General features: G+C 47.4%; 1 pseudogene; it reads right to left on the bottom strand.

The window, feature by feature from the left end:
* LOC112076575 (DNA (cytosine-5)-methyltransferase 3A-like) overlaps nt 1–7,786 on the bottom strand; it is a 40,981-nt pseudogene that overhangs the window by 28,142 nt on the left and 5,053 nt on the right.

Below are 7,786 nucleotides of genomic sequence, written 5' to 3'. Positions count from 1 at the left end.
AGATTTAATTTTGGATTGGAGATGTTTAATATGAGTCTGGAAGGAGAGTTTACAGTCTAACCAGAACCTAGGTATTGTAGTTGTCCACATATTCTAAGTCAGAACCGTCCGAGTAGTGATGCTGGACGGTGGGCAGGTGCGGGCAGCGATCGGTTGAAGAGCATGCATTTAGTTTTACTGCATTTAAGAGCAGTTGGAGGCCACGGAAGGAGAGTTGTATGGCACTGAAGCTCGTCGGAGGTTTGTTAACACAGTGTCCAAGAAGGGCCAGAAGTATACAGAATGGTGTCGTCTGGGTAGAGAGCGGATCAGAGAATCACCAGCAACAAGAGCGACATCATTGACGTATGCTGCCCCATGTGGCCATGAGGGTACATACTGTATTCATTGTTGTCTATGGAGCGTTGCTGCCCCCTGTGCCATGAGAGGTACATACTGTATTCATTTGTTGTCTATGTAGCGTTGCTGCCCCCATGTGGCCATGAGAGGTACACCATTTATTCATTGACGTCTATGTAGCGTTGCTGCCCCCATGTGGCCATGAGAGGTACACCATTTATTCATTGACGTCTATGGAGCGTTGCTGCCCCCATGTGGCCATGAGAGGTACACAATGTATTCATTGTTGTCTATGGAGCGTTGCTGAGGACAATGCTGTAACCGTGTGGGTGTTTTCCAGTGTAACCCAGTGTGATGATCGCAAGAAGAGTGTCTGCTGCTCACCGCGCCAGATACTTTTGGGGAAACCTGCCGGGCATGGGCCGGTAAGACACGCTGAATCAGAATTACCGAATAATGATGAAACACATGGACAGTAATCATGTCTATGTCCAGTCCTCTCACACCATGGTGAATATATATTGGAACTACAAGACTGCCTGGAGCGAGCACCACGACCAAGGTAACGGGTCTTGTTGTATGAACAGAGCTCCAGTAATAAAACTTGTATTGTCGCACGAACGTTTCGGTATGAGCCCTTCTTTAGCAAGGCAACTGCAATCAACGTCACAACAGCTATACTACACAGGTGGCATGATTCTAAATTCCCTGTAAGTATTGGCCCATCAACAGAGAGAGCTGTGGAGGAAACATGACAGTCTAATACAGACACACAATTGCATTACATTATGGTAATTACCTAAATGTTTGGCATATTTAGAACCTACTACAGAAAAACCTACGGTCCTATTTCAAGGTCGATCAAGAGAAGTGCTGAATAGACATTGGCACATACACTACATGAGAGATACACTACATGACCAAAAGTATGTGGACAGCTGCTCGTCGAACATCTTCTCTAAAACAAAGCATTAATATGAAGTTGGTTCCCCCTTTGCTGCTATAACAGCCTCCACTCTTCTGGGAAGGCTTTCCACTAGATGCTGGAACATTGCTGCTATAACAGCCTCCACTCTTCTGGGAAGGCTTTCCACTAGATGTTGGAACATTGCTGCTATAACAGCCTCCACTCTTCTGGGAAAGCTTTCCACTAGATGTTGGGACATTGCTGCTATAACAGCCTCCACTCTTCTGAAGGCTCCACTAGATGTTGGAACATGCTGATAACAGCCTCCACTCTTCTGGGAAGGCTTTCACTAGATGTTGGAACATTGCTGCTATAACAGCCTCCACTCTTCTGGAGCTTCCACTAGATGTTGGAACATTGCTGATAACAGCCTCCACTCTTCTGGGAAGGCTTTCCACTAGATGTTGGAACATTGCTGCTATAACAGCCTCCACTCTTCTGGGAAGGCTTTCCACTAGATGTTGGAACATTGCTGCTATAACAGCCTCCACTCTTCTGGGAAGGCTTTCCACTAGATGCTGGAACATTGCTGCATAACAGCCTCCACTCTTCTGGGAAGGCTTTCCACTAGATGTTGGAACATTGCTGCTATAACGCCTCCACTCTTCTGGGAAGGCTTTCCACTAGATGTTGGAACATTGCTGCTCTAGTGGAAAGCCTTCCCAGAAGAGTGGAGGCTGTTATAGCAGCAATGTCCCAACATCTAGTGGAAAGCTTTCCCAGAAGAGTGGAGGCTGTTATAGCAGCAATGTTCCAACATCTAGTGGAAAGCCTTCCCAGAAGAGTGGAGGCTGTTATAGCAGCAATGTTCCAGCATCTAGTGGAAAGCCTTCCCAGAAGAGTGGAGGCTGTTATAGCAGCAAAGGGGGAACCAACTTCATATTAATGCCTTTGTTTTTAGAATGAGATGTTCGACGAGCAGCTGTCCACATACTTTTGGTCATGTAGTGTATCTCTCATGTAGTGTATGTGCCAATGTCTATTCAGCACTTCCTTGATCGACCTTGAAATAGGACCGTAGGTTTTTCTGTAGTAGGTTCTAAATATGCCAAACATTTAGGTAATTACATCATAATGTAATGCAATTGTGTGTCTGTATTAGACTGTCATGTTTCCTCCACAGCTCTCTCTGTTGATGGGCCAATACTTACAGGGAATTTAGAATCATGCCACCTGTGTAGTATAGCTGTTGTGACGTTGATTGCAGTTGCCTTGCTAAAGAAGGGCTCATACCCGAAACGTTCGTGCGACAATACAAGTTTATTTACTGGAGTCCTGTTCATACACACAGACCCGTTACCTTGGCTGTGCGTCCGTGCTCCAGGCAGTCTTGTAGTTCCAACCTATCATTCACCATGGCTGTGAGAGGACTGGACATAGACATGATTACTGTTACACTGTTGTTTCATCATTATTCTGGTAATTCTGATTCAGCGTGTCTTACCGGCCCATGCCCGGCAGGTTTCCCCAAAAGTATCTGGCGCGGTGAGCAGCAGACACTTCTTTGGCATCGATCATCACTGGGTTACACTGGAAAACACCCACACGGTTAGACAGCATTGTCCTCAGCAACGCTCCATAGACAACAATGAATACATTGTGTACCTCTCATGGCCACATGGGGGCAGCAACGCTCCATAGACGTCAATGAATAAATGGTGTACCTCTCATGGCCACATGGGGGCAGCAACGCTACATAGACGTCAATGAATAAATGGTGTACCTCTCATGGCCACATGGGGGCAGCAACGCTACATAGACAACAATGAATACAGTATGTACCTCTCATGGCCACATGGGGGCAGCAACGCTCCATAGACAACAATGAATACAGTATGTACCTCTCATGGCCACATGGGGGCAGCATACGTCAATGATGTCGCTCTTGTTGCTGGTGATTCTCTGATCCGCCTCTACCCAGACGACACCATTCTGTATACTTCTGGCCCTTCTTTGGACACTGTGTTAACAAACCTCCAGACGAGCTTCAGTGCCATACAACTCTCCTTCCGTGGCCTCCAACTGCTCTTAAATGCTAGTAAAACTAAATGCATGCTCTTCAACCGATCGCTGCCCGCACCTGCCCACCCGTCCAGCATCACTACTCTGGACGGTTCTGACTTAGAATATGTGGACAACTACAAATACCTAGGTGTCTGGTTAGACTGTAAACTCTCCTTCCAGACTCATATTAAACATCTCCAATCCAAAATTAAATCTAGAATCGGCTTCCTATTTCGCAACAAAGCATCCTTCACTCATGCTGCCAAACATACCCTCGTAAAACTGACTATCCTACCGACCCTCGACTTCGGCGATGTCAACAAGCCTCCAACACTCTACTCAACAAATTAGATGTAGTCTATCACAGTGCCATCCGTTTTGTCACCAAAGCCCCATATACTACCCACCACTCGCCTGTATGCTCTCTTGGTTGGCTCCTTTATTCGTCACCAATCTCAGCTCACTTCACCATAGCAGCACCCACTCGTAGCACGAGCTCCAGCAGGTATATCTCACTGGTCATCCCCAAAGCCATTCCTCCTTTGGCCGCCACTCTCCTTCCAGTTCTCTGCTGCCAATGACTGGAACAAACTGCAAAATTCACTGAAGCTGGAGACTCATATCTCCCTCACTAACTTTAAGCACCAGCTGTCAGAGCAGCTCACAGATCAATGCACCTGTACATAGCCCATCTGTAAATAGCCCATCCAACTACCCTCATCCCCTACTGTTATTATTTATTTATCTTGCTCCTTTGCACCCCAGTATCTCTACTCTACTTGATCTTCTGTTAATTGATTTGCTAAATGAGTGAGTGACATAACAAGAGAAAAGCTGCTGATGCACAACCACAGTATTCTATCAGTTAGACCCCGACTGGGGGTTTGGAAATTGACTGAAGGCCTTCAAAAGAGGGCCGCATATCACCAGTTGCCATCCCTGCTCTAGAGCGAATGCCCAATCAACATTAATGTGGTGTGTGTGTTGCGTGCGTGTACCTCGAGAATCGTGATGTCTCTCTTGTCGCTGATCCCATGGCAACGACGTTCTCAAAGAGCCAGAAGACGGTCGGTGGTCGTCTGGTTTGGGACGGGCCTCGTGGAGCAGCCGGTAAAACTCAAAGACAGCCGTCCGGTACCCTGGGGGGTGGACACACACAGACTTTATTATGAGGGACATTTCACAGGAAAGGATGATGTGAAAGCACACACGAAGAGTCCCTTCCTGGCGGGGTTGACGATGGACAGATTCATTACAGGGACTTCCTCCAATCACCAGGTCAAACGGACCCCAGTCCTGGATCTACAGACAGAAAGTATGTTGTTAAGTCAGTAGCCTGAACCAGACCACAAGACACTAGTGTTTCTGTAGTGAGACAGCTTGATGTACAGGACACCCGACACACTAGTCGTGGTTTCTGTAGTGAGACAGCTTGATGTACAGGACACCCCTGGACAGGACAGTTACACCCCCTGGACAGGACCAGTAACCCCTGACAGGACAAGTACACCCCTGGACAGGACAGTACACCCCCTGGACAGGACACTACTCTATCTCCTGTTTCTGTAGTGAGACAGCTTGATGTACAGGACACCCCCTGGACAGGACTCTATCTCCTGTAAAGATGGCGCCGGAGGGGATGACTGCCGTTTTATGGGCTCTTAACCAACCAGCTATTTTGTTTGTTTTTTCACATTATTTGTAACTTATTTTGTACATAATGTTGCTGCTACCGTCTCTTATGACCGAAAAGAGCTTCTGGAAATCAGAACAGCGATTACTCACCTCGATCTGAACGAAGAATTTCTCTTTAATGAGTGACATACAGCTGGCGGGTTATACACTGTATCGGCAGGATAGAACAGCAGCCTCTGGTAAGACAAGGGGTGGTGGTCTATGTATATTTGTAAACAACAGCTGGTGCACGATATCTAAGGAAGTCTTGAGGTTTTGCTCGCCTGAGGTAGAGTATCTCATGATAAGCAGTAGACCACACTATCTACCTAGAGAGTTTTCATCTGTATTTTTCGTAGCTGTCTACATACCACCACAGACCGATGCTGGCACTAAGACCGCACTCAATGAGCTGTATATACCGCTATAAGCAAACAGGAAACCGCTCATCCAGAGGCAGCGCTCCTAGTGGCCCGGGGACTTAATGCAGGGAAACTTAAATCCGTTATACCTGATTTCTATCAGCATATTAAATGTGCAACCAGAAGGGAAAAAACTCTCCATTTGGAAAATTTGACCATAATTCTATCCTCCTGATTCCTGCTTATGAGCAAAATTTAAAGCAGGAAGCACCAGTTACTCAGTCAATAAGAAAGTGGTCAGATGAAGCAGATGCTAAGCTGCAGGACTGTTTTGCTAGCACAGACTGGAACATGTTCCGGGATTCTTCCGATGACATTGAGAAGTACACCACATCAGTCACTGGCTTTATCAATAACTGTATCGATGAAGTCATTCCCACAGTGACTGTACGTACATACCCCAACTAGAAGCCATGGAATACAGGCAAACATCCGCACTGAGCTAAAGGCTAGAGCTGCCGCTTTCAATGAGCGGGACTCTAAACCGGAAACTTATAAGAAATCCCGCTATGCCCTCCGACGAACCATCAAACAGGCAAAGCCTCAATACAGAACTAAGATTGAATCCTACTACACCGGCTCTGTGGCAGGGCTTGCAAACTATTACAGACTACAAAGGGAAACCCAGCCGCGAGCTGCCCAGTGACACAAGCCTATCAGACGAGCTAAATTACTTCTATGCTTGCTTCGAGGCAAGTAACACTGAAACACGCATGAGAGCACCAGCTGTTCGGGACAACTGTGTGATCATGCTCTCCGCAGCCGATGTGAGTAAGACCTTTAAACAGGTCAACATTCACAACGCCACAGGGCAAGACAGATTACCAAGACATGTACTCCGAACTTGTGCTGACATTTTCAACCTCTTCCTGTCTGAGTCTGTAATACCAACATGTTTCAAGCAGGCCACCATAGTCCCTGTGCCCAAGAACACTAAGGTAATCTGCCTAAATAACTATCGATCCGTAGCACTCACATCTGTTTGCCATGAAGTGCTTTGAAAGGCTGGTCATGGCTCACATTAACACCATTATCCCAGAAACCCTAGACCCACTCCAATTTACATACCGCACCAACAGATCCACAGATGATGCAATCTCTATTGCACTCCACACTGCCCTTTCCCACCTGGACAAAAGGAACACCTGTGTGAGAATGCTATTCATTGACTACAGCTCAGCGTTCAACACCACAGTGCCCTCAAAGCTCATCACTAAGCTAAGGACCCTGGGACTAAACACCTCCCTCTGTAACTGGATCCTGGACTTCCTGACTTGCCGCCCCCAGGTGGTAAGGGTAGGTAACAACACATCCACCACGCTGATCCTCAAAACGGGGGCCCCTCAGAGGTGCGTGCTCAGTCCCCTCCTGTACTCCCTGTTCACTCATGACTGCACGGCCTGGCACAACTCCAACACCATCAATAAGTTTGCCGATAACACAACAGTGGTAGGCCTGATCACCAACAACGACGAGACAGCCTATAGGGAGGAGGTCAGAGACCTGGCCGTGTGGTGCGAGGACAACAACCTCTCCCTCAACATGATCAAGACTAAGGAGATGATTGTGGACTACAGGAAAAGTAGGACCGAGCACGCCCCCATTCTCATCGACGTGGCTGCAGTGGAGCAGGTTGAGATCTTCAAGTTCCTTGGTGTCCACATCACCAACAAACTAGAATGGTCCAAACACACCAAGACAGTCGTGAAGAGGGCACGACAAAACCTATTCCCCCTCAGGAGACTGAAAAGATTTGGCATGGGTCCTCAGATCCTCAAAAGGTTCTACAGCTGCACCATCAAGAGCATCCTGACTGGTTGCATCCCTGCCTGGTATGGCAACTGCTCGGCCTCCGACCGCAAGGGACTACAGAGGGTACATGCCTGGGGCCAAGGTTCCTGCCATCCAGGACCTCTATACCAGGCAGTGTCAGAGCCCTACAAATTTTCAAAGACTCCAGCCACCCTAGTCATAGATTGTTCTCTCTAATACCGCACGGCAAGCGGTACCGGAGAGCAAAGTCTAGGTCCAAGAGGCTTCTAAGCAGCTTCTACCGTCAAGCCATAAGACTCCTGAACATCTAATCAAATGGCTACCCAGACTATTTGCATTGCCCTTCCCCCCCTTTTACGCTGCTGCTTCTCTATGTTTATTATCTAGGCATAAGTCACTTTAATAACTCTACCTGCATGTATATATTACCTAGACTAACTGGTGCCTCCGCACATTGACTCTGTACCGGTACCCCCTGTATATAGCCTCCACATTGACTCTGTACCGGTACCCCCTGTATATAGCCTACACATTGACTCTGTACCGGTACCTCCTGTATATAGCCTCCACATTGACTCTGTACCGGTACCTCCTGTATATAGCCTCC

The sequence above is a fragment of the Salvelinus sp. IW2-2015 genome, unplaced genomic scaffold (assembly GCF_002910315.2).
Source record: "Salvelinus sp. IW2-2015 unplaced genomic scaffold, ASM291031v2 Un_scaffold3851, whole genome shotgun sequence".
Lineage (NCBI taxonomy): Eukaryota > Metazoa > Chordata > Actinopteri > Salmoniformes > Salmonidae > Salvelinus > Salvelinus sp. IW2-2015.
This window is presented reverse-complemented; position numbering and strand designations above follow the sequence as displayed.